At 43.4% G+C, this 26,926-nt stretch overlaps 1 pseudogene; it reads left to right on the top strand.

The window, feature by feature from the left end:
* Window positions 1–10,576: 10,576 nt before the first annotated feature.
* Window positions 10,577–26,926, top strand: part of LOC111963532 (syntaxin-binding protein 5-like) — a 50,680-nt pseudogene continuing 34,330 nt past the window's right edge.

The following is a 26,926-nucleotide window of genomic DNA, read 5'->3' as shown; positions in this document are numbered from 1 at the left end:
GCTTAAATTCTTGTTAATCTAACTGCACTGTACAATTTACAGTAGCTATTACAGTGAAATAATACCATGCCATTGTTTGAGGAGAGTGCACAGTTTTGAACATGAAAAGTTATTAGTTAACATATTAGGCACATTTGGGCAGTCTTGATACAACATTTTGAACAGAAATGCAATGGTTCATTGGATCAGTCTAAGAGTTTGCACATACACTGCTGCCATCTGATGGCCAAAATCTAAATTGCACCTGGGCTGGAATAATACAATATGGCCTTTCTCTTGTATTTCAAAGATGATGGTACAAAATTTGTATAATCTTTTACCAGACCTAATGTGTTATATTCTCCTACATTCCTTTCACATTTCCACAAACTTCAAAGTGTTTCCTTTCAAATGGCACCAAGAAAATGCATATCCTTGCTTCAGGGCCTGAGCTACGGGCAGTTAGATTTGGGTATGTCATTTTAGGCAAAAATTGAAAAAAAAGGTCAGATCCTTGAGAGGTTTTACATGAGTGACCCAATCTTGCTGTCGGACTAACATAAAAGTGAAACTGTGATATCCAAGAGTTTCATGAGGATAGACTAGAATTCCAAAATGTTTGTCTGTCAGTCAGTCTTATAAAATAAACTGTATTAGCTTTTATAAGACTGACTGACATACAAACATTTTAGAATTCTATATAGCTATATATCCTTATGAAACTCTTGGATATTATTATTCTACTTCATCCCCAGATAGAGGAGACCTCTAAGACAAGGTTATTGTCAAACACTTCACTCTGTCATCTATTTGTCTCTGATTGGGAGCCATTATTTAAGGTAGCCATAGGCAGTAGGCCTTTGGTGGGTAGTTGTCTTGTTTAACGTTTGTTGCTTGTCTGTGCACTTGCGTTATTTAGCTTCACGATCATTTGTTGTTTTTGGTTTGTTTGTAAGTGTTTTTCGTTCATGTTCATCTTCGGTCATTATTAAAAGAAGATGGCTTATTTTTCCTCATGCTGCGTTTTGGTCCGAATCTCTTCCACACGATCGTGACAGAACTTACCCACCACAACAGGACCAAGCGGATTGAGGAAGGAGAAAAGGAACTAAAAAATGGAGAGAAGAGGAATGGAGTTGGGGCAAATTTTCAATGGAGCAAGGACCCTGGGCTAAGGTTGTGTGAATCGCCGCTTGCGGAGGAGAAGAAGGCAGCCACAGCCCAGGAGGCTGGTATGAGGAGGCAGCACGTAGGAGAGGCTGGAAGCCCGAGAGGCTCACCCAAAAATTTCTTGGGGGGGTTAAAGGGGAGTGTGGCGAAGCCGGGTTGGATACCTGAGCCAACTCCCCGGGCTTGCTGGAGTGAGAGGGCGTCGTACTGGTCAGACACCGTGTTATGCGGTAAAGCCACGGTGTCCCAGTACGCGGTGCTTAGCCAGTGCGGGCTATTCCACCTTGCCGCACTGGAGGCTAGGTTGGGCAATCGAGCCGGATGCCATGAAGCCGCCCACGTATCTGGCCTCCAGTACGTCTCCTCGGGCCGGTGTAATGGACCAGCCTTGCAGGTGGTGTCCCGGTTTCGCCTGCATAGCCAGTGCGGGCTATTCCACCTCGCCGCACTGGCAGGGCTTACGGGGACATTCAACCTGGTAAGTGTGGGGAGGCTCGGTGCTCAAGAGGCACGTGTCCTCCTTCACGGTCCGGTATATCCCAACCCAGTCCAGTACCACCAGTGCCTACACCACGCACCAGGCTTCCAGTGCAGCTCCAGAGCCCTTCCTCTTCCACGCACTCTCCCTATGGTGCTGTCTTCCAGCCCAGTGCCTCCAGTTCCGGCACCAGCCACCAAGCCTCCTGTGCGTCTCCAGGCCCTGGACGCACTGTTCTTCTCCCGCACTCGCCCTGAGGTGCGTGTCCTTAGCCCGGTACCTCCAGTTCGCGGTACCACGCACCAGGCCTATAGTGCGTCTCAGCCGGCCAGAGTCTGCCGTCTGCCAGCGCGCCTGAACTGCCGTCTGCCCAGCGGCGCCTGAACTGCCCGTCTGCCCAGCGGCGCCTGAACTGCCCGTCTGCCCAGCGGCGCCTGAACGCCCGTCTGCCCAGCGGCGCCTGAACTGCCCGTCTGCCATACGCCGTCTGAACTGTCCGTCTGCCATGAGCCTGCAAAGCCGCCCGCTGCCATGAGCCTGCAAAGCCGCCCGTCTGCCATGAGCTGCAAAAGCCGTCCGCCATACAGGAGCCGCTAGAGCCGTCCGCCAGACAGGAGCCGCTAGAGCTTGCAGACCGCTCAGCAGCTCCGCCAGACCGGATCAGCCAGAGCCTTCAGCCAGCCAGACTCCAGCTCAGCGCATGACCGTCCAGAGCCGTAGCGAGCCATGACCGTCCAGAGCCGTCAGCGAGCCATGACCGTCCAGAGCCGTCAGCGAGCCATGACCGTCCAGAGCCGTCAGCGCAGCCGATGACCCGTCCAAGCCGTCAGCGAGCCATGACCGTCCAGAGCCGTCAGCGAGCCATGACCGTCCAGAGCCGTCACGAGCCATGACCGTCCAGAAGCGTCAGCCAGCCATGACCGTCCATAGGCCGTTTCAACCAGCCAAGAGCGTCCAGAGCCAGCCAGCCAGGATCCGCCAGTCATTCTGGTGTTGCCCCTCATTCTGGTTGTTTGCCCTCATTCTGGTGTTGCCCCTCATTCCGGTGGCCCCTCATTCCGGTGCTGCTCCTTTTCCTGATGATGCCCTTAATTTAGGTGGGGTTATTTGGAGGGTGGGCATTGTGAGGGGGATAAAGAAGCGGGGATTGATTATGGTGGGGTGGGGACCTCGCCCTCAGCCTGAGCCACCACCGTGGACAGATGCCCACCCAGACCCTCCCCTAGACTTTTGGTTGGTGCGTTCGGAGTACGCACCTTGAGGGGGGGGTTATGTCACGTTCCTGACCTATTTTTATGTTATTTTGATTATGTTTAGTTGGTCAGGGCGTGAGTTGGGGTGGGCATTGTATGTTGTGTGTGTTTTGTTTAGTTCTATGGGTGTTGTATTGTGTATGGGATAGATAATTGTGAGGTTGTCTAGTTATGTCTACTGGCTGCCTAGATTGGGTCTCAATCAGAGACAGCTGTCATTCATTTGTCTCTGATTGGGAGCCATATTTAAGGTGGCATAGGCAGTAGGCTTTGGTGGGTAGTTGTCTTGTTTAACGTTGTGCGCTTGTCTGTGCACTTGCGTTATTTAGCTTCACGATCATTTGTTGTTTTGGTTTGTTTGTATAGTGTTTTCGTTTCATGTTCATCTTCCGGTCATTTATTAAAAGAAGATGGCTTATTTTCCTCATGCTGCGTTTTGGTCCGAATCTCTTCCACACGATCGTGACACACTCCAGTGAACTTCCCAGCCACGCTATTACAGATAGAGGAAATAACTTTTAGCTTGCCATTCTCTCAACCAGCTTGACCTGGAATGCTTTTCCAACAGTCTTGAAGGAGTTCCCACATATGCTGATCACTTGTTGGCTGCTTTCCTTCATCTTGTGGTCCGACTAATCCCAAACCATCTCAATTTGGTTGAGGTTGGGGGATTGTGGAGGCCAGGTCATCTGATGCAGCACTCCACCACTCTCCTTCTTGGTAAAATAGCCCTTACAAAGCCTGGAGGTGTGTTGGGTCATGGTCCTGTTGAAAAACAAATATAGTCCCACTAAGCGCAATCTAGATGGGATGATGTATCGCTGCAGAATGCTTTGGTAGCCATGCTGGTTAAGTGTGCTTGATTCTAAATAAATCAGACAGTGTCACCAGCAAAGCATCCCCACACCATAACACCTCCTCCTCCATGCTTTACGGTGGGAAATACACATGCGGAGATCATCCATTCATCCATATCGCGTCTCACAAAGACATGACGGTTGGAACCAAAAATCTCAAATTTGGACTCCAGACCAAAGGACAAATTTCCACCGGTCTAATGTCTATTGCTCGTGTTTCTTGGCCCAAGATGGTCTCTTCTTCTTGTTGGTGTCCTTTAGTAGTGGTTTCTTTGCAGGAATTCGACCATGAAGGCCTGATTCACACAGTCTCCTCTGAAAATTGGATGTTGAGATGTGTCTGTTACTTGAACTCTGTGAAGCATTTATTTGGGCTGCAATTTCTGAGGCTGTAAGTCGAAGGAACTTCCTCTGCGCAGAGGTATCTCTGGGTCTTCCATTCCTGTGCGGTCCTCATGGGAGCCAGTTTCATCATAGCGCTTGATGGTTTTGCGCGACTGCACTTGAAGAAACTTTCAAAGTTCTTGAAATGTTCTGTATTGACTTACCTTCATGTCTTATAGTAATGATGGACTGTCATTTCTCTTTGCTTATTTGGAGCAGTTCTTGTCTTAATATGGACTGGTCTTCTACCAAATAGGGCTTTCTTCTGTTTACCACCCCTACCTTGACACAACACAACTGATTGGCTCAAATGCATTAAGAAGGAAAGAAATTTGCAAATTAACTTTTAAGAAGGCACCTGTTAATTGAAATGCATTCCAGGTACTACCTCATGAAGCTGGTTGAGAGAATGTTAAGCTGTGTGCAAAGCTGTCATCAAGGCAAAGGGTGGCTATTTGAAGAATCTCAAATATAAAATATATATTGATTGTTTAACACTTTTTTGGTTACTACATGATTCCATATGTGTTATTTCATAGTTTTGATATCTTTACTATTATTCTACAATGTAGAAAATAGTAAAAATAAAGAAAAACCCTTGAATGAGTGGGTGTTCTAAAACTTTTGACCGGTAGTGTATTTCTTWGAAATAATGGAGTTAAACAAGTTTATGTTTTGGGTTCTAATGGAATAAGACATTTGAACTAAGCCCATGAGGAATTTACAAGTTATATTCTTCAAGAATCAATGGGTATATCATTATTTTAAAAGTAATAATGCTGCTTCTCGCTGTTTATTATCTATGTATAGTCACTTCACCCCTACCTTCAGGGCTCCTGAGTGGCGCAGCAGGTCAAGAGCCATGTGTCCTCCGAAACACGACCCTGCCAAGCCGCACTGCTTTTTGACACACTGCTCGCTTATCCCGGAAGCCAGCCGAACCAATGTGTCAGAGGAAACACCGTACCCCTGGCGACCGTGTCAGCGTGCATTGTGCCCGACCCGCCATAAGAACCGCAAGAGCGCAATGGGACAAGGACATCCTGGCCGGCCAAACCCTTCCCTAAGCCGGACGACGTTGGGCCAATAGTGCGCCGCCTCATGGGTCTTCCGGTCGCGGCCGGCTGTGACACAGCCAAGTATCGAACCCGGATCTGTAGTGACGCCGCTGCCCCACTCGGGAGGCCTTATGTATGTCTGCTTGCATTMATTTCCCAGTTCGGAGTGATTATTTTCCCACGCATTGTATTTTGTTGTTTATTAATTGAATATTACTTTAAAAATAAAAGTGAAACCTTGACCCTTATATTTGCTGGCATGTCGTAATTTAGAGACGGGTTATTTTTACCACATATCTGTTCTTTGCTATGCTGTAGTTTTACTTTGCTGTGTCCTCAGACTCTTCATTGTGCGTCTAGGGATCTGTTCTATATACGCTATGGGCTGCTGTGCTATACACTGACTACACTCTATAGCACTCAGCCACATTCAGCTTTCTGTCTCTATAACATATTGGCTGGTTTCCCGACAAAGGTTAAGCCTGCTCCTGGACTAAAAAGCCCTTTCAATGAAGATGCCCCACTAAGCATGTTTTTAATCCAGGACTGGGCTTAATCTGTGTCCAGGAAACCGAACATATATGTTCAGATGAACTTAATCTTGAAAACTGTGAATCTGACAGCACCCTAATAGCTGATACTGTATATTACTGTATATTAACCATGGCCAGGTTTGGTGCAGCACGACAGTCATGATAATGGTCATCCATTGCGTTTTTAGTTTACCTCCTGTGGTAATTAATTGTGCCTGAGGGAAAGTGACTGAGAAGAAGGAACACAACTTCTAAATATGGATTTACGTCCTAGATACAGGAGAGACCTAGATTCAGGAATCAAGCTGAGATGTTGCCCCAAATACTGTTACACTCTGGACAAACACATAATATCTCATTAATACCACATTAATAACTTTTCCATTATTGATTATATGCTCAGAAATGTGACATTTTGAATTAAAGGGTCTTTAATTCAAAATGTCACATTTCAAATCAAATTGTATTTGTCACATGCAGGTGTAGACTAACAGTGAAATGCTTACTTACGGGCCCTTCCCAACAATGCAGAGAGAAAAATAGAGGAATAATAGAAAAATAATAACACGAAGAATAAATACACAGTGAGTAATGATAACTAGGTTATATACACGGGGTACCTGTACCGAGTCGATGTGCATGGATACAAGGTAATTGAGGTAATTATGTACAGGACATATAGATAGGGATAAGTGACTAGGCAACAKGATAGATAATAAACAGTAGCAGCAGCATATGTGATGAGTCAAAAGAGTTAGTACAAAAAGGATCAATGCAGAGAGTCCGGGTAACTATTTGGTTAACTATCACTACTATTCACTAACTATTTAGCAGTCTTATGGCTTGGAGGTAGAAGCTGTTCAGAATCCTGTTGGTCCCAAACTTGGTGCATCTGTACTGCCTACTGTGCGGTAGCAAAGAGAACAGTCTATGACTTGGGTGGCTGGAGTCTATGACAATTTTTAGGCCTTCCTCTGACACCGCCTGCTATAAAGGTCCTGGATGGCAGTGAGCTCGGCCCCAATGATGTACTGGGCCGTATGCACCACGCTCTATAGCGCCTTGCGGTCCAATGCCAAGCAGTTGCCATGCTAAGGGTGATGCAGCCAGTCAAGATGCTCTCGATGGTGCAGCTTCGATGGTGCAGCTTTCCGTAAATCGGCCACTATCCACAGCAGTGCCATCCCCACCACAAATTCAACCCGTTCTAGCGCTTTTTCAATTCCCCTCTTTTCATTCGCTYTTTCTCAGGGACCAATTCTATTGACCTCTTCTGCTACAATGTTATAAAGAATTCTGATGAGCCAAACTGTTTATTGAATTGGGAAGCATGCGTAGTAGCTAGCACCAGATACTACTTTRTGTTGTTTTTTGAATTGCCACTGAAGGTCTGCAATACTGGTATCATCCCAGCCCTACTATTGACCAGGGCCCATAGGGTAGTGCACTATCTTGGGAATACGAAGCAGACACACTTTCTGTTATCTAGCTCTTCTTTCTCTCGTACTGCATGCTGTGCACCAATCAATGGGCTTTAGCTGAAACTGCTCTGTCGTTTGTTACATACTTTAGTCTGACACTGACATCATTGAAGTCGTTTGTGGTGACGAGGGGCAAGAGGGGTGTTGTACAAAACAAAGTCATCAGCGATTGGATAATCTCTAACCAATCAGATTATCAAAACCAATGCCGAATTTTAAAACTGCTGCTTTACCCACGTGTGCTCTGGCTCTGGCCCAACCCATCGGTTTCTGGACCAATCASACRGCCCCGAATCTGTTCGCATTCGGTGAAGAGTCGTGGGAAGTAYTCAGATCCAGACTCAATGCAGAGAAGAAATTAACGTCTGTGGRCGTGGCATAGTGTTTGGCCAGAGCAAGGAGTGTGTGTAGCCAGGCAACCATAATCAGTGGTGTAAATTACTTAAGTAAAAATAGTATTTTRGGGGGGWATCTGTACTTTACTATTTATATTTTTGGCAACTTTTACTTTTTCTTCACTACATTCCAAAATAAAATAATGTACTTTGTACTCCATACATTTTCCCTGACACCCAAAAGTACTTGTTACATTTTGACAGGAAAATTGTCCAATTCACACACTTATCAAAAGAACACAAATGTTTTGTTTGTAAATTATGTCTGAGGGTTGGAGTGTGCCTCTGGCTATCCATCAATAAAAAATACAATGAAATTGTGCTGTCTGGTTTGCTTAATGAAAGGAATTTGAAATGATTTATACTTTTACTTTTGATACTTATATACATTTCAGCAATACCATTTACTTTTGATACTTAAGTATTTTTAAAACCAAATACTTTAGACTTTTACTCAAGTAGTATTTTACTGGGTGACTTTTACTTTTACTTGAGTCATTTTCTATTAAGGTATCTTTACTTTTACTCAAGTATGACAATTTAGTACTTCTTCTACCACTGACCATAATATATTGAGATTTCAGTGTTTTGATATTCATAGAGAACATAACACTGAACCCCTCATGGTCCATGTGTCACTGTCCATGGTGCTGATTTCTATACACTCAGACCTAAAACACTCTGTCGGTCCTCAGTAGGAGAGAGGGTAAGGATGAGGAGAGAGGGATGGGGTGAGGAGAGAGGGTAAGGATGAGGAGAAAGGGTAAGGATGAGGAGAGAGATTGAAACCCCGTGTTCAATATTTCTGATACATATTACCAATTGTCCCTTCCATGTCGGTAACTCTGTGAGAGTGACTGCTGGGTAGCAATGTTGGTAAATTGTGCCATCTAGTGTATCTTTTCCATAGCCTGAGTGCCAGGCTGTATGTGCTATCATGCCAACTCCTTGTCACTCACATGCCAAACATTGGCTTGAGCAATGGAGTTGGCAAGAACATCTACAGGGGGACCAGGCTATCTTTTTCACACTCTGAACTCATAGGTAATAGCTATTAGCCACCTCCAGTAGTAATATTTGACCAATGAAAAAAATATATAATGAATTCTCTCATGAGTAATTGTCTGTTTTTATGTTAAATAGTGTTTCATACTTATAAAAAAAACAACGCCGATAACAATGAAACAACAATATATATTTTTTCTTCCACTGCATGTCTCTGAACATCAGTAAAATGGTCCTCTGGTCATGAGATGCAGACACAACAGAGCCAGGTGGTAGGAATTTGTCACTTTGATCCTCCCCCCCACTTTTTTTTATTTTTATTAACAACAAATCGATACAAAAAGTACCTGGGGAAACACAAGYATATATAAAGAATATACCAAGGACAATTGGGCTAGGGGCGGGGCTAGGGGAGGGGCTAGGGGGTACAATATCACACGACACAAGGACCTTAAGGGACATACATAAACTTATAATTCTAACAGCTTTTTTGTTGGCAGAGTATTTAATTGTCTTAAAATATAGTTCATTTTCTTTTTGCATGGTAATAAAATGTGSTGTTTTGTTTGTAAATTTACATTTGTGAATATGAAATTTGGCCAAAAGAATGATGAAATGAACATCATAAAATTGTTTCAACTTATTTCTATCATAAGTATAGAATCCAAGCAGCACATCTCTCCATAATAGTGTAAAATCTTCATAAATGTGTTCAATTATATATCTACTGATGTCTTGTTACAGATTCCTTACATGAATACAAAGCTAAAAAAGATGCAACACTGTTTCTGGGTGGTCATTACAAAAAGTACAATTTGAATTTATATTTTTCTTTTACTTCTTCATATAGTGGTTGGCAGGATAATATTTATAAATATTTTTTAAAGAAACTTCCTTAATTTTGTTAATAAGTAGGAATGTAGGTACATCCAAACTTTTCCCAACAGATATTATCAATAAAACCATTTCAATAAGGTATAGATCCAACATCCTGTTGAAACAAGGCTTGTAAAACTCTTTTGTTGTTGGACCAAAAGAAAAACAAATCTTTCCCTACTGATGAGTCAACAAGGGTAATCGTCGGTATGTTCTGAGGGTCAGGTCTTGACACGTTCCTGAATAATAAAGAAACACCTGAGGGAATGGCATCTAAAACAATTGCAAAATCTTTAGGTGTTACAGGGACCTTGTAAAGTGATAAGAATTCCTTATAACTAAGTAAAAGACCCTCGGAATTTACAAGTTGGCTCACCAATAGGATATTATTTCGGAACCAATATTCTAAAAATAAAGCAGTATTTTTATACAATATGGCCCGATTATTCCATATATAATATCTGTGTGGGGTAAATTATGCTTATAACTYAAGGACCATGACAAGAAATCCTGCCTGAATTTGTCACTTTACTTATGGTATAACTGGTCCGTGGCACGCCAACGGTATACATATGCGATTTTGTGATCTTTTTAATGATGAGCCACAGAGTTTCTAAACCCAGAGTTGCAACATCGCAAGACTTCCGGGAACGCGAAACAGACCAAACAGACGTGGACGTTGTTTGGGGTTTGAGAGAAATGAAACATTCTTTCGTAGTTGTTTTCTCGAAACCTAAAGTCACAACCTGGATTCGAAACAATGTCTGAAGTAGTTGAACATTTTATTACTCCAAYCTCCTAAAGGTGACCAACCAATTTTCGTCAAAAACAACTTTATATCGAAGGTGTGCCTTTGATTTGACGGCCAGCACATGCGCAGTACGGCGCGAGAGACCGTTAGACCCGATGACATGTTTGTACGCATGAGCCTACTTATCCAACGTCGCCATGACATCGCCTACAAGTGTGATCGTAGATTTCAGTTTTAGGCTTTCTTCATACTGTACTGTCTTTGAATGAGCGCTTGGTTTGTGACTTTGTCTAGTAAGCTCGATGGACAACACAATTGACGAATGTTGAAGGTTAATATCTTATTCAGTGATTCATAATTGTTTTCCAACATAGGTTTCCAAAAATACAGATTTATTTAGATTTTTACTTTACTGGCTCCAATGTGTAGCCTACATCCGTGTTGCTGCCTCTACCGCGCAGACTCGTCACTGCGGTTCACTGCGTTTCCGTGTTAGCTGGGCTGGCTAGCTGATAGTGGCTGTCGTCAGGAGATCCGACGATCGACTCCGACTGGATATTGTATCGATGGATAAAACAAATATTTTCGACAATGCATTAATGTTCATAAACTGTGTACTTGTGAATGATGCTATGGAAAGTGCGGTGACTACACCGTCCGTAACATGCGATCTAATCAAAACAAGATATTAGCCAAGTGTGCGTCTTTAGAGCAGCTTACGTTATCTAGGTAACTGTTACCGCTATATAACATTTATGGTGGCTTCGTTGATCCATTTTTTGTGTTTTGTCCTCGTCTGTATTGGTGGAAAATGAAGAAGTTCAATATCAGAAAAGTGCTGGACGGCTTGACTGCTTCTTCTTCATCTGGCACTGCATCTCCACAACCAGGAACTAATCAAAACGATGTGATCCAAGAGACGCTACAATCGGAGCATTTCCAGCTCTGCAAGGTGGGCTACGGTCAACTAAGCCGGCGACGATTGTTTTGCTGGGAATCATTGAAGATAACAGCGCGTGATTTCTAAAACGTTGGCGTCAGTTATCTGTGTGGCAATAGTAGTTTGTATTTTTGTTATTTGTGTCTATGCTGATATTGCATTGGTGTAGATCTTGTAGCTAGGGGGGTAGCCATCTAGTTAGCTACTAGTGTTGCTAGTTGTCAAACCAGCAGAGGAATGTATTGCTAATCAACTGACTGCCTCCCACGGTCCCCGTTTCTGATATTGCCATTTGCCATAGCTTCATCCCACCGCTGCCTAACTAGTTAGCTAAATGACGCCAGGCCAGTGACTGTTAGTGTCCACAACAGCCAGCCATAAATTAAATCTGAATATATTATATATTATTATAAATAGATAGCTAGGTCATCCAGACATTGGCTAGCTAGCTAACAAACTACAGCAGCTGTCCAGTGATCTGACAGTGAGAGAACTTAGCTTGTTGTCAAGATAGCTACCTTACTAGAAATCTTTGGCTTTTTTGGTTCTGAGAAAAAGTGACACACTCAGCTAGATATTGATTTAAACTGAGCATAAATCGTTGGTATTTAGGCGAAGATTAATGCCTCTCAATGTTGGACAGTTTCCTGGTTATATAAAACATGAGATGACATAACCGTACTTAACTATGTCTGTAAAAGAGTGGATCTGGATGTAATCTAGCAGCTAGCTAATGCAGATTGTGTTTTCCTCTTTCYTCCAGACTGTGCGCCATGGGTTCCCCTACCAGCCCTCCTCCATGGCCTTTGACCCTGTGCAAAAAATTCTGGCCATCGGGACTCAGAGCGGAGCTGTGAGACTGTATCCTTYTTTCTTTTAATAGGAAGGAAACTAAACAACCAATATTGACAGTCCCAGTGCAGTGGCCGAAGCAATACAGATGATTGATTTAGGACCAATTTCCCAGACAACAGCGTAAGTCTTGGTTTAGTCCTTGACTTAAAAGCATGCTCAATGGAGATTCTATGTTGGTAGAGTTGATATGACCTTATATTGGCTTCTATGTAAGATCATCATATACAGTTAATGGAGGAAATTGTGGTTATAGAGGATCACACACTATTACCATCTATATGTCTGAGCATATATATGAGCATAGATAGCTCAGTTGTATAGCTATATATTAGCGGGTTGTATAGCTCGTTATGTAGGGCATGGCGCTTACAACACAAGGATTGTGGGTTATATTCCCGGGGTTATTATACTAAAAATGCAGGCATGACTCTGTCACTTTGGATAAAAGCTTCTACTAARTTGCATATTATTCTATTATACAAAACATTAAGACCACCTGCTCTTTCCATGACATAGCTTTCACCTGGATTCACCTGTTCAGTCTATGATCCCTTATTGATGTCACTTGTTAAATCCTCTTCAATCAGTGTARATGAAGGGGAGGAGACAGGTTAAAGAAGGATGTTTAAGCCTTGAGACATGGATTGTGCATGTGTGCCATTCAGAGGGTGATTGGGGCAAGACAAAATATTTAAGTGCCTTTGAATGGGGTATGGTAGTAGGTGCCAGGCGCACCGGTATGATTGTGTCAAGAACTGCAACGSTGCTGAGTTTTTCATGCTCAACAGTTTCCTGTGTGTATCAATAATGGTCCTCCACCCAAAGGACATCCAGCCAACTTGACACAACTGTGGGAAGCATTGGAGTGAACATTGGCCAGGATCCCTGTGGAACGCTTTCAACACCTTGTAGAGTCCATGCCCTGACAAATTGAGGCTGTTCTGAGGGCAAAAGCCCTGACAAATTGAGGCTGTTCTGAGGGCAAAAGCGCTGACAAATTGAGGCTGTTCTGAGGGCAAAAGGGGGTGCAACTCAACATTAGGAAGGTTTTCCTAATGTTTTGTACACACAGTGTGTATATAAGCTACATTTGAATCCTGGTAAGTTGACCAGCGCTGACCTTGTGTTTAGCCAAGCTTTAAGCTGGTAGGGCGATAGCTATCTGCAGCTGGTTAGAATAGCTTGGGGGATAGCTATCTGCAGCTGGTTAGAATAGCTTGGGGGATAGCTATCTGCAGCTGGTTAGAATAGCTTGGGGGATAGCTATCTGCAGCTGGTTAGAATAGCTTGGGGGATAGCTATCTGCAGCTGGTTAGCAGCCTATCTAATGTTAGCTAGCTGATATTTCTCTGTCAAATCACAGTTATGCCAAGGTAGCAAGAACCAGTGTCTGGAATGTGTTTAATGAGACACTTGTTCGACAACACCTTGCTACTTGTTTGCGGTATCAAATAATATAGCTTGCTAGCTAGTGTAACCAACTCACTGTCACAAACAGCACCAGGCACAGTCTCACATTTGACAGCCTGCAGAATTTGTAGGTAGTGTTGGATGTAATCAATATCCTGGCCATCTGATTGTTGAACAACTTTACKGAAGGCCATTTTCACGAGAGTAGCTATTTAATTTCCCGATCCATATGTGCATTGCACATCAAGCTACTGCCAAAGACACCGTGTTGYCTGGGGATCGTTTTGCATTGTACAGTGCGCCGGGTGGACTGGGTTTGCACATTTTTGACCAGTCCATTTTTGACCTCTCCTAAGGAGAGGTCTCCACCTGCCTGGGGCACCGAGACATGCAAAGCGAACTCGCCCAGTCTTTTCCCAGAAAACACAGCTCCACCACGTGTTGATAGGCAAAAGGGGGCATGAATTGATGAGGTAATTGTAATCCAGCCCTAAGGGGCAGTTGACCTTTAAACTCGGCTTGGGTAAACTTATGACTTTGAAGGTCATGCAAACGCATGGCACCAGTTTACATCGTTTCCCAGAACATGTCGTTCTCTGTAATTTAGAAAATGTGTATTTCATTGTTCCTTCTTGGTCTGGTGATTATTGTAAAATATGTGTCCCCAATGACTTACCTGCTTAAATAATAATAATATGATGATGATAATAATATCAGTGATCTATAGGGATTGGTGAATCTACCATATATCATGATCTATAGGGATGGGTGATACTACCATATATCAGTGATCTATAGGGATGGTGATCTACCATATTATCAGTGATTCTTAGGGATGGGTGATCTACCATATATCAGTGATCTATAGGGATGGGTGATCGACCATATAGCAGTGATCTATAGGGATGGGTGATCGACCATATAGCAGTGATCTATAGGGATGGGGTGATATACAGTGCATTCGGAAAGTATTCAGGCCCCTTAACTTTTTCAACATTGTTACGTTGTAACCCCTTTTTCTAAATTTGATTAAATTGTTTTTTCCCCCCATCAATCTAAACACAAACCCCATAATGACAAAGCAAAAACAAGTTTTTAGAAATGCTTGCAAAAAAAAACAAAACTGATATCACATTTACATAAATATTCAGACACTTTACTCAGTACTTTGTTGAAGCACCTTTGGCAGCGTATGATAGTCCGAGCTTGGCACACCTATATTTGGGGAGTTTCTCCCATTCTTCTCTGCAGATCATCTCAAGCTCTGTCAGGTTGGATGGGGAGTGTCGCTGCACWGCTATTTTCAGGTCTCTCCAGAGATGCTCGATCGGGTTCAATTCCGGGCTCTGGCTGGGCCACTCAGGGACGTTCAGAGACTTGTCCCGAAGCCACTCCTGCGTGGTCTTTGCTGTGTGCTTAGTGTCGTTGTCCTGTTGGAAGCTGAACCTTCGCCCCAGTCTGAGGTCCTGAGTGCTCTGGAGCAGGTTTTCATCAAGGATCTCTCTGTACTTTGCTCCTTTCATCTTTCCCTTGATYCTGACTAGTCTCCCAGTCCCTGCCGCTGAAAAACATCTCCACAGCATGATGCTGCCTCCACCATGCTTCACCGTAGGGATGGTGACAGTTTCCTCCAGACGTGACACTTGGCATTCAGGCCAAAGAGTTCAATCTTGGTTTCATCAGACCAGAGAATCTWGTTTCTCTTGGTCAGAGTACTTTAGGTGGCAAACTCCAAGCTGGCTTTCATGTGCCTTTTACTGAGGAGTGGCGTCCGTCTGGCCACTCTACTATAAAGGCCTGATTGGTGGAGTGCTACAAGGATGGTTGTCCTTCTGAAAGTTTCTCCCATYGCCACAGAGGAACTCTGGAGCTCTGTCAGAGTGACCATTGGGTTCTTGATCACCTACCTGACCAAGGTCCTTCTCCCCCAATTGCTCAGTTTGTCCAGGGGGCTAGCTTTAGGAAGAGTCTTGGTGGTTCCAAACTACTTCCATTTAAGAATGATTGAGGCCACTGTGTTCTTGGGGACTTTTAATGCTGCAGAAATGTTTTGGTACCCTTCCCCAGATCTGATCCCCACATCTCAAGGTTGATCAATGGAAACAGGATGCACCTGACCTCAATTTAAAGTCTCATAYCAAAAGGGTCTGCATACTTATGTAAATAAGGTATTGCTGTTTAAAAAAAAWAWWWTTTAAATAAATTTGCACACAMAAATTTMTGTTTTTGCGGGGTAATGTGATTAGATAGTGCATTCAGAAAGTATTTTTCAATCTATGCTTATGGATTCTGCGTTCTGACTCCTAAACTTGGAATAGTGTTAATTATCAGGTATCCTATTGAAATATTGAGTGCTATAGTCTAGGGTCTACACCAGAAGTGAATGGTTATCTGTAGGAGGAAGATATATGGTGGAGGCAATTAAGCTTGGAATGTACTGAGTGAAGGAAAGATGATCACATGTTGGCAGGCACTGATAAGGGTGGAGAGATGTGGTTTAGTKAGGAAGCTGTATGACCCAATGGGTGAATAAACTTGGTTTAAGCTTTACTAATCATATCCTAGTCCTTTAAGGACGTTATTGTTTGGTTATAAGCCAACTCCTAAAGAAGTTGACCTGCCGAAGATCCTTGCAGGATCTAAACATTGTTTGTTTATTAATAAAGGTACGTGGTGGAGCTTATGAGTGTGTGGGCTCTATTTCTTTTATACTTCCTAAAGAACACCCACACAGACACTAATAATGGGGCGGCAGGTAGCCTAGTGGTTAGAGCGTTGGGCCAGTAAACAAAAGGTTGCTGGATCGAATCCCCGAGCTGACAAGGTAAAAATCTGTTCTTCCGCTGAACAAGGCACTATTTCCCGGGTAGACCGTCATTGTAAATAAGAATTTGTTCTTAACTGACTTGCCTAGTTAAATAAAATAATAATGTGCGGGTCAGCTGTTTTTTCACCCGCCCGCAATTGCTAATAACCCACCCGCAACTGCCTGACTATATGTGACAAACTAAAAATCTAAGACCTGCACCAGACCCTAACCTGCAAAGGAAAATAAATGAGCTGCACGACACCCTGTTGTTCTCCCCGATTTCGTGGTATCCAATTGGTAGTTACAGTTTAATCGCTGCAACTCCCGTACGGACTCGAGAGAGGCGAAGGTCGAGAGCCGTACGTCCTCCGAAACACAACCCAACTAAGCCGCACTGCTTCTTGACAMAATTCCCACTTAAACTGGAAGCCAGCCGCACCAATGTGTCGGAGTAAACACCGTACACCTGGCGACCATGTCAGCGTGCACTGCGCCCGGCCCGCCACAGAAGTTGCTAGTGCGCAATGGGACAAGGACATCCTTGCCAGCCAAACCCTCCCCTAACCCGGACGATGCTGGGCCAAATGTGCGCCGTCCCATGGGTCTCCCGGTTGCGGCCGGCTGTGACAGAGCCTTCTATAATTTCAGACATTTTGGTAGGCTATTTGTAGTCAACTTGTCTATAATTAGATACATGCAGCTTGTCTTCTGTCATTACTTGTTGCCCCAGAAGACTAAATAATCCCCTGCACACCAGAATGTCATAAATCAATAGACTGAATGCTTCAATCTAGTTGACATCGGAAGGGAACGAATTTCTGTGCAAAATTCCCAGATTACATCAGTTTGACTGGTTTTAAGGACATTTTTAAAGCTGTTAAAACGACCCATGTTTCTGATAAGAATTCTGTTCGGCTTGGATGCATATTTTATGTGGTTGAGATATTATCAGCTTTTATTAAGCTGATAAAGATGGCACCTTTACAGACGGTCCCTACCCACGCATTCATTCTCTCAAGATGCTGAAATAAATAAATAATATTTCTCCACTCCTGTTCCCAAGTCAAAATATACATTTTGGTGTATTATTTTACGACAAGAACTGCTTAATTAATATTAAATTATGTGAGCGGTTATAGACCTACAGTCAGTTTCCAGATTTCAGTTTGGCTACTATTCCATTTAACCCATCTAAGCAGTAGGCCTAGCCTACAGTTCCTTTGACGTGCCATGTTAAAGTCCCCGTCTTGTGACTGTTGAATTTGTATAGCGCATCACAATCATCACAGATAACACAGCTGCACTGCTATCATCCTCTTTTACCACTTCACCAAATCTTTCCTCAACTTTAGTCTGCTGTTCTGGCCCTCCCTTCTGTTTATTTTCAACTCTACATTTCGCAGCTTTCTCTTATTGAATTCAGCTCTGACATTGTCCTTTTTGTCTCAGTGGATTGACTTGAACTTTTTCTGCCCAAGTTCCCAAAAGTATTTGGCAATTGGCGAATATTTGGCGAGCATACAGTTAGGCCCTAAAGCTTAGGCTTATGCTACGCACTAATGACAGATGGATTGTGTATGTGTGCCATTCAGAGGGTGAATAGGCAAGACAAAAGATTTAAGTGCCTTTGAACGGGGTATAGTAGTAGGTGTCAGGCCSCTGGCGCACCGGTTTGTGTCAAGAAAACGGCAACGTTGCTGGGTTTTTCCACACTCAAGTTACCCGTGTGTATCAAGAATGGTCCACCACCCAAATGACATCCAGCCAACTTGACACAACTGAGGGAAGCATTGGAGTCAACATGGGCCAGCATCCCTGTGGAACACTTTAGACTCCTTGTAGAGCCCATGCCCTGACAAATTGAGGCTGTTCTGAGAGCAAAAGAGGGGGTGCATCTCATTAGGAAGGCGTTCCTAATGTTTGGTAAACTCRGTGTATATGAATTGCACAAGAATAATGTATGTTTTTTTTCTTTATTTCATGACTCTAAACCCTTGCCACGCAGATAAACCGTGGGGACTGTGGGTTATGAGTCAACCCGTGCATCACTAACACACACACACACCTCCATGTTCTAATAGTGGCCGACTGGCCGGCCGACCTAATGGGATTACTGCCATTGAAGGCAATTGGTCCATTTTTCATGAGAGCGGCAGTATCGATCCCCCTCAATGGCCCCAGAGTTGTGAAATGCCGCCACAGCTCACCAGATGTAAACTTGTCTACAAACTATAAATGTTTTACCAGATCTGTCTCTACTACGACACTGGTTTTATCTCTATTTTATCTCTATGTTTCCACTAATCTAATCCATGTATTCCTATGGCTCTTGGCCATTATAGGAAACCTTTAGTAGTGGTTGACTAATACAGTAGTTTGGAGGAAGCTCATTTAACCTATTGTCTAACAAAATCTATATTTTTGTAGTACATTCTTTAAAAATCAGTCCAATCACTGGTTTCACTGTTTAATTGCTGTTTCTTAACTTTAAATCCCCGATCCTCTCCAGTACTCAGTGCTAATAAGTACTTGGTGTTCAGGCCTATAAYTGAGGTGATGGCTTGAGTGAATATTCATGAGCTTTCTTGCACAAATATCAAAATGCAGAAGAGCGAGTTCTGTTTGTTGTGTTTATATTGTAAGCGGTCTGTTTTCTATTGAAACACATTGTTTGTCAACAGAACACACATTTTTWGACATGTTCATATGATTGGGACAGAGGGTTTTAGCTAATGGAAGCCTCTCAAATGCAAATTCAGTTGAGTGTGGTGTAGCCGGATAGGGCCATTGTTTTCTGTTTTAACAAATGACCTTATACAGGCTTTATTCACTCCAGTCAGTTTTAGAATGGGTAACTAGCAATAGKCTGATGCTAAATATCTCCAAAAACTAAAAGCATTATTTTGGGGACTAATCACTCGCTCAACACTATACCTTGTTTAGATTTATTAKTGAATAATGTGGTTATTGAGCAAGTTGAGGAGACTGAACTGCTGGGTGTAACCCTAGATGGCAAGCTTTCATGGTCAGAACATATAGACTCAATGGTTGCTAAAATGGGAAGAGGTCTGGCCACGATAGGGCGTTGCTATGCCTTCTTGACATCTGTCGAGCAGACAGACCTACAGGCCCTAGTTTTGTCACACCTGGACTAATGCCCAGCTGTGTGGTCATAGGTAAATTTCAGTTGGTCCAGAGCCAAGCAGCACGCAGATGTACACAGAGGGAAAGTGTCAGTAACATGCATGTCAGTCTCCTGGCTCAAAGTTGAGTAGAGATTGACTGCATCGCTATTGGTCTTTGTGCGAGGTGTTGAAGGTACCAAACTGTCCAAGCAGTTGGCACACAGCTCGGACACTCATCGGTGCAACCAGAGGTCTCTTCACAGTCCGCAGAACAGAGGCTGGGAACCGCACACTATTAAATAGAGCCATGACTACATGGAACTCTCTGCCACCCCAGGTAACTCAAGCTAGCAATAAAACCAGTTTAAAAAAACTGATAAAAGGACACCTTACTGACAAAGGGGACTGTGAAGAGACACAGACATATATATATCTCTTGTATTGTAATTTGCACTGCGTTATGTATTAGACCTAGATATTGTAGGCTATGTGTGATATGTTACATGTAAGTATTTCAGTCCTTGACTAATAATGTTTTGTAGTATGCAATATGTCATGTTTCATGTGGACCCCAAGAAGAGTAGCTGATGCTTTTGCAGCATCTAATAGGGATCCTAATAAATACCAAATGATGACTGTCATCTGATATGAACCCTCTTGCTATTATGAAATGTTGCAAGGGCAACTGCTGTGGTTTACCGATGAGGAAGTGTCAAACAGTCAGCATCCTTCTCTCTCTGTAGTGCTGTTTCACTGAGCAGACCTGGGTTCAAATACTGTTTTTGAAATCTTTCAAAAACTTTTAGCKTTTGCTCTAGCCTGCCCGGAGTGCCAGATGTGTGGGGTTTACAGTTTTAGGACTATTCTATTCGTTCTRTTAAGCCAGGCAAACTCAATCATTGCAGATTTGAAATTTKATCAAATAGTATTTGAACCCAGGTCTGTCTACTAAGAATAGTTAAGTGCCTCTGATGCTGATGCTATCATGGGGACCASGGTGCTACGTGTGACTCAGCATCCTGTGCCATGACATTCTACAAGAATGTGTTTTGGGTTTCATGAGAAGTGGAGCACATTAAGTTCAAAGTTGATTGYGTGGTGATGAATAGTAAATATTCTTGTCAACAGCACAAGCAGCATGATTTTAGCCACAATTTAGCTGTCCCAGACACGTTTTTGATATCGGAGACACAATTCCCACGTCGTTGACTACTCGGGGCGAGCGGCTTCACCGATGCTCGTTTAATGTGAGCGGGTGAAAGACACAATCTGAGGGCTACAGATCTCGTCTTTGAGCAGGCCCAATCGTCACGATATTCTAGGCACTCAATCTGCAATGGTCTTGTATTGTGAGATGCACAACGACAAGTTTTGAGAAGGGTGATCAGCAATAGCCAATGAGAGCTTTTTTTCTTMTTTTTTAGCCAATGACAGCTCGCCAGAGAAGAAGCCAGTGCGATGACGTTGTTTTGAGTCACCCAGAATGTGTTTGACTCGAGCAGGAGCGATGAAATACTAGTACGCGTTTGTACTTGCCTTTAACCGAAGGCAACATGTCATCGTTACAGCTATGAAGTTCACAAGCAATGTTATTAGATGCARAATGTTGGCTAGGTWTTTCAACTCTGTATGACAAGCGTGAATGTCTGACTGAACGTTTATGAGGCTGCTTTGAGCCACAGCTCGTAGCCACATAACAATCTAATCACATCATGGTTTTCGCAAGACAGCATGGTAATGAGAATCCTCACGCCCAAGTGAAGAATCTTGTAGTGTGTGTGACCACAGTCTGTGCCACATCGTTTGTCCAACCACTACGTTGGCAACGCACACACAAAAAAACGACAGGGAAGATGGTTGTTCTAATGTGAGAGGCTCAATGATGTTAGGATTTTGAAAGTTGTGTAGTGTCCATCCAGCTTTAGTGTTTAGCCTACTAGGGCCTAGACAATCAACATGAAGTGCTTTTGGACTTGGAAGAATTAACACCACTCACTTGATGACAAGTATTGTGTGTAGAGAATAGAGATGACATCCCTTTATAACTGTGCATAAAATAGTMATGAGGAATTTCCACACTGTTTTGTTTGTAATCAGCAGTGGTTTAAAGGACTTAAGTAAAAATACGTTAAAGTACTACTTAAGTAGTTTGTTTAGGTATCTGTACTTTACTATTCATATTTTTTATTACTTTTACTTCACTACATTCCTAAATAAAATTATGTACTTTTACCCCATGCATTGTCCCTGACACCCGAAAGTAATTTTCAATACTTAGCAGCAAGGAACGTGGTCCAATTCACTCACTTATCAAGAAAACATCCCTGGTCATCTCTACTGCCTTTGATATGGACTACTCATTAAACAAATGCTTTGTCTGTAAATTATGTCTGCGTGTGGTAGTGCGCCCCTGACTATCCGTAAATAAATAAAAAACAATAGAAGAAAATTGTGTCGTCTGATCTTATTATAAGCAATTTGARATGATTTATACTTTTTTTATCATGTTTATTTTTTACCCCGTTTTCTCCCCAATKTCGTGGTATCCAATTGGTAGTTAGTCTTGTCTCATCGTTGCAACTCCCGTACRGACTCGGGAGAGGCGAAGTTCGAGAGCCGTGCTTCCTCCGAGACACAACCCAAACAAACGGCACTGCTTCTTGACACAATGCCCACTTAACCCGGAAACACCGTACACCTGGCTACCGTGTCAGCGTGCACTGCGCCCGGCCCGCCACAGGAGTCACTAGTGCACGATGGGACAAGGACATCCCTGCCGGCCAAACCCTCCCCATAACGCGGAAGATGCTGGGCCTATTGTGCGCCGTCCCATGTGTCTCCCGGTCGCGGCCGGCTGCGAAAGAGCCTGGACTCGGMACCCAGAATCTCTAGTGGCACAGCTAGCACCGCTAGCACCACTCGGGAGGCCTTTACTTTTGATACTTAAGTATATTTAAAACCCAATATTCTTTTGACTTTTAGTATTTTTCTGGGTGATTCACTTTTACATGAGTCATTTTCTATGAAGGTATCTTYTTAATTTTTTACTCAAGTCTGACAATTGTGTACTTTTTCCACCACTGGTCATCAGGGCGGCAGATATCTTACTGGTTAGAGCTCTAATCCTGAGCCGATTAGGTGAAATCTGTCAATCTTCTCTTGAGCAAGGCACTTAACCTTAATAGACCCCACTGTCCGAGGGTGTCTCAGGGGGAGTGGGATATGCAACAAAAAAAACACAGTTCCATTTCACACCACACACTTGAACAGGGACTTGTGTGAAACAGGACAAATATAAGCACGCCCCATTTGATGAAGTGACGTTATGGCCCTCTGATTAAAAGATAGTGTGATGCCCACACACAGTTGAGCCAACCTGGTTAATGGAAGTATGTTGGGCTGTAATGTAACCCCACCCTAGTTTGTCCAAGGCATTCAGAGGTTGTTTGATAACAGCTTTGTTAATCCTGTTCAGACATACAGATCTTATTTTGGTGTGCCTGTCAGATCCAAGCTAACTGGATACTGTAGCACTAGCATGCATAGAAGTCCTCATCTCTGAGCGTGTCTGCCATCTGCTGCTTTCCATTTGCTTATCATATTCACTGCCAGGTACAGTAAGGCTGAGGCTGGCAGTCAGGGTGCTTTTGTGTTCCTACTGGTCTGCCTGTTGGGCCAGCTGTCATCTTTTTGACTGGCTCTCTGTCTATGATTTTAATGTTTCTTTTTAGGTTGCCTTACTCTTTGTCCAACATCTCTTTGGGTGCAGTGAAACTCCATCTTTTAATAAGGTTGAGTTGTATACATATTCAGAATGGACTAATTCGGACTATAAAATAATTTGGCTCATTAGCTTTGATAACAAGTTAACAACCGTATAGACTAATACAGGATCAAAAACAGTTGACGGAAGAGTAGTTGAGGTGTTGTCCCGGGTCTTGTTCTTCTGTGTTCGTTGTATAGACATGTTATCCTCTGGTGAYTCCAGAGTATTTAGGTTTAACTGTTTACCCAGGTAATGTTACTTCCACTCATTTACTMATTTCGCTGTCCACCTGACACCTGTCACACGGCACCTGCTCCTCCTTTCATTGGAACGGTATCATTATTCTGTTCTGTGAAATCCGCTGTCTCCATCTTTCTTTCTAGTGAAAAGGGGGCCAGTTTGGATTCAGCCATAGAAAGTGCGGTGACTCCACAGCAGCTCTCTGCTGCCTGCAAAAAGAGACATCGGTAGAGCAGCACCCACCACCTTATTAAATGATCCCATCTACAGAATGTCAAGAAGACGGAGGCATTCCTGGCTTCCTGCCTGGCTTCCTGCCTGCCTGGCTTCCTGCCTGCCTGGCTTCCATGCTGACTGGTGCATGGTTATGAATAAATAACACTCATTGTCCACTGGTTTTTATTTATAACTCCCCAACTCAAACGTGGTGCCATTTGTGGTGAAGGTCGACTGGACCGTTACTGGTTAAAGCCGACTGGACCGTAACTGTGGTGAAGGCCGACTGGACCGTAACTGTGGTGAAGGCCGACTGGACCGTAAACTGTGGTGAAGGCCGACTGACCGTAACTGGGTGAAGTGCCGACTGGACCGTAACTGTGGTGAGGCCGACTGGACCGTAACTGTGTGTGAAGGGCCGACTGGACCGTAAACTGTGGTGAAGGCGACTGACCGTACTGTGGTGAAGGCCGACTGGACCGTATGAATAGATTTAGTTGTTGTGTGGAGAGTCGGTCAGTGTTTTGAAAGCTGAGGGCGGGAGACAAGTGAATGCCTTGTTTTGAATGCCTTTCGAAATTCTGTAGATGGGATCATTTGATAAGGTGGTGGGTGCGGCTCTACCAATGTCTCTTAAAGCTCTTTACTCTTGGGCTCAGGGGAAAGAGATCATACAGACTCATTGCTGAAGKTGAATGCAACATGGACAGTAAGCATAGGAGGATCCCTGCCCMATGTGCCAAGTCAGATACAGTCCTACCATGCCTCACGTCAATCACTGTATATCTGTATTGATCTCATGGTTTACTTGAGCCTCTGCCAGAAAGGATGGCCTGGTGCAATGCTGTATGTGTCTTGCTGGGGACAAATCCAATGTCCCCTTGTGTGATTGATACAGTTTAGCCTATTCAAATCAAAGTCTGCTGATGATAAATGTACATACTGTCCATCTCTATGGTCTCTTCCTTGACTGAACTGTTTAGTTTTGGCCGTGCGGGTGTGGAGTGTTACTGTCAGCATGACAGTGGTGCAGCTGTAATCCAGCTTCAGTTTCTGGTCAACGAGGTGAGTCCCACTGGTAAAGTTGATAGAGGGCACATCTTTGCATTTTTGTTCACCCTATATCCAACTCTATGGTCCCCCTCCCCAGTAGCACTCCCGCACTCCCCTGGGATCTGTCTCAACAGTCTTTACTTGATTCCTTGTGTCCTCTCKTTGTTCTCGCCTCCTTCTCAAAACGCATTCGAGAAGAACGTCAGAGGGGAGGATTCTTCTGTGTCTTGAGAAGGAATCGAGGAGAAAGCCAGACATTATGGAGTCGAGGAAATACTATTGAGAAAGTCCTGGATTGTATCTTTGCCTTGTCTCTTCAACCTTAGTTGTCCATCCCTCAGCCAGGTTCCTCTCCATATAGGTCTGTCTTATCGTCTCACTGTTAACCATCTGTTTGAATTGTGCTTTTAGTGAACACATTGATTAAASACTAGGCTTTGTGGAAGCAAGACTCTCTGTATTTGGTTCTTTATTTTATGGACCTGATTATCTCTTAATCCACCCTATCTCTGACCTGTCCTGTTAGCATGTTTACTGCTGTTTCTTATAGTATTACATGTGTCGAGGTCTTATAACCCTATTATAACCCCTGTCAACAGGGGGCGCTGGTGAGTGCCTTAGCTGATGACAGCGTTCACCTGTGGAACCTGAGGCAGAAGCAGCCAGCTATCCTGCACACTCTCAAATTCAATCGGGAGAGGTACGTAGGGATAATGAAAACAGTGGTGTTGTGTTGAGGTTCATTGTGGTGTTGAGCTTCATTGTGGTGTTGAGATTGTGCCTCGTGCTTATTTTTATTCTTGTTTTATTTGTAATGTAAATGTTCTCCTTTTTGTGAGAAAATGTTTGTACTCTGGGCACCATTGGGGAATGAGCCCCTGTCTCAATAGGGCTACTTGAGAGAAAAAAAAGTTAATAAAATAAATAAATAATCATCCAATCTGCATCCAAAATGGCACCCTATTCCCCATGTAGTGCACCACTTTTGACTAGAGCCTTATGGTCCCTGGTCAAAAGTAATGCACTATATACACAATAGGGTGTCATTTGAGAGGCAGCTCTTGATTGATTCATCTCCCTTTTTGACCCTACAGGATCACGTTTTGTCACCTGCCCTTCCAGAGTAAATGGCTGTATATCGGCACAGAGAAAGGAAACATCCACATCGTCAACGTGGAGTCCTTCACACTGTCAGGCTACGTCATTATGTGGAACAAAGCCATCGAACTGTGAGTCTGCCTGTCTGCCTTATCTGCTTGGGTTTCTACAGTATGTGTACATCCCAAATAAATGACTCATTACTGTAAGTCTCTCTGGATAAGAGTGTCTGCTAATTGACTCATTACTGTAAGTCTCTCTGGATAAGAGTGTCTGATAAATGACTCATTACTGTAAGCTCAGAGCTAAAGCTGTATATCGCACAGAGAAAGGAAACATCCACATCGTCAACTTGGAGTCCTTCACACTGTCAGGCTACGTCATTATGTGGAACAAAGCCATCGAACTGTGAGTCTGCCTGTCTCCTTATCTGCTTGGGTTTCTACAGTATGTGTACATCCAAATAAATGACTCATTACTGTAAGTCTCTCTGGATAAGAGTGTCTGCTAATGACTCATACTGTAAGTCTCTCGGATAAGAGTGTCTGTAAATGACTCATTACTGTAAGTCTCTGGATAAGAGTGTCTGCTAAATGACTCACTACTGTAAGTCTCTCTGGATAAGAGTGTCTCGAAATGACTCACTACTGTAAGTCTCTCTGGATAAGAGTGTCTGCTAAATGACTCACTACTGTAAGTCTCTCTGATAAGGGTCTGCTAAATGACTCATACTGTAAGTCTCTGGATAAGAGGGTCTGCTAAATGACTCATTACTGTAAGTCTCTCTGACTCACTACTGAAGTCTCTCTGGATAAGAGTGTCTCTAAATGACTCATTACGTAAGTCCTCTGGATAAGAGTGTCTGCTAAATGACTCACTACTGTAAGTCTCTCTGGATAAAGTGTCTGTAAATGACTCATTACTGTAAGTCTCTGGATAAGAGCGTCTGCTAAATGACTCACTACTGTAAGTCTCTCTGGATAAGAGTGTCTGCTAAATGACTCATACTGTAAGCTCTCTGGATAAGAGTGTCTGCTAAATGACTCACTACTGTAAGTTCTCTCTGGATAAGAGGTCGGCTAAATGACTCATTACTGTAGTCTCTGGATAAGAGTGTCTGCTAAATGACTCATTACTGTAAGTCTCTCTGGATAAGAGTGTCGCTAAATGACTCATTACTGTACAGTCTTTGGA

This window comes from Salvelinus sp. IW2-2015, linkage group LG4q.2, assembly GCF_002910315.2.
Source record: "Salvelinus sp. IW2-2015 linkage group LG4q.2, ASM291031v2, whole genome shotgun sequence".
In the NCBI taxonomy this organism is placed as follows: domain Eukaryota; kingdom Metazoa; phylum Chordata; class Actinopteri; order Salmoniformes; family Salmonidae; genus Salvelinus; species Salvelinus sp. IW2-2015.
Note: the sequence above shows the minus strand (reverse complement) of the source record. Positions and strands in the feature narration are given on the sequence as shown.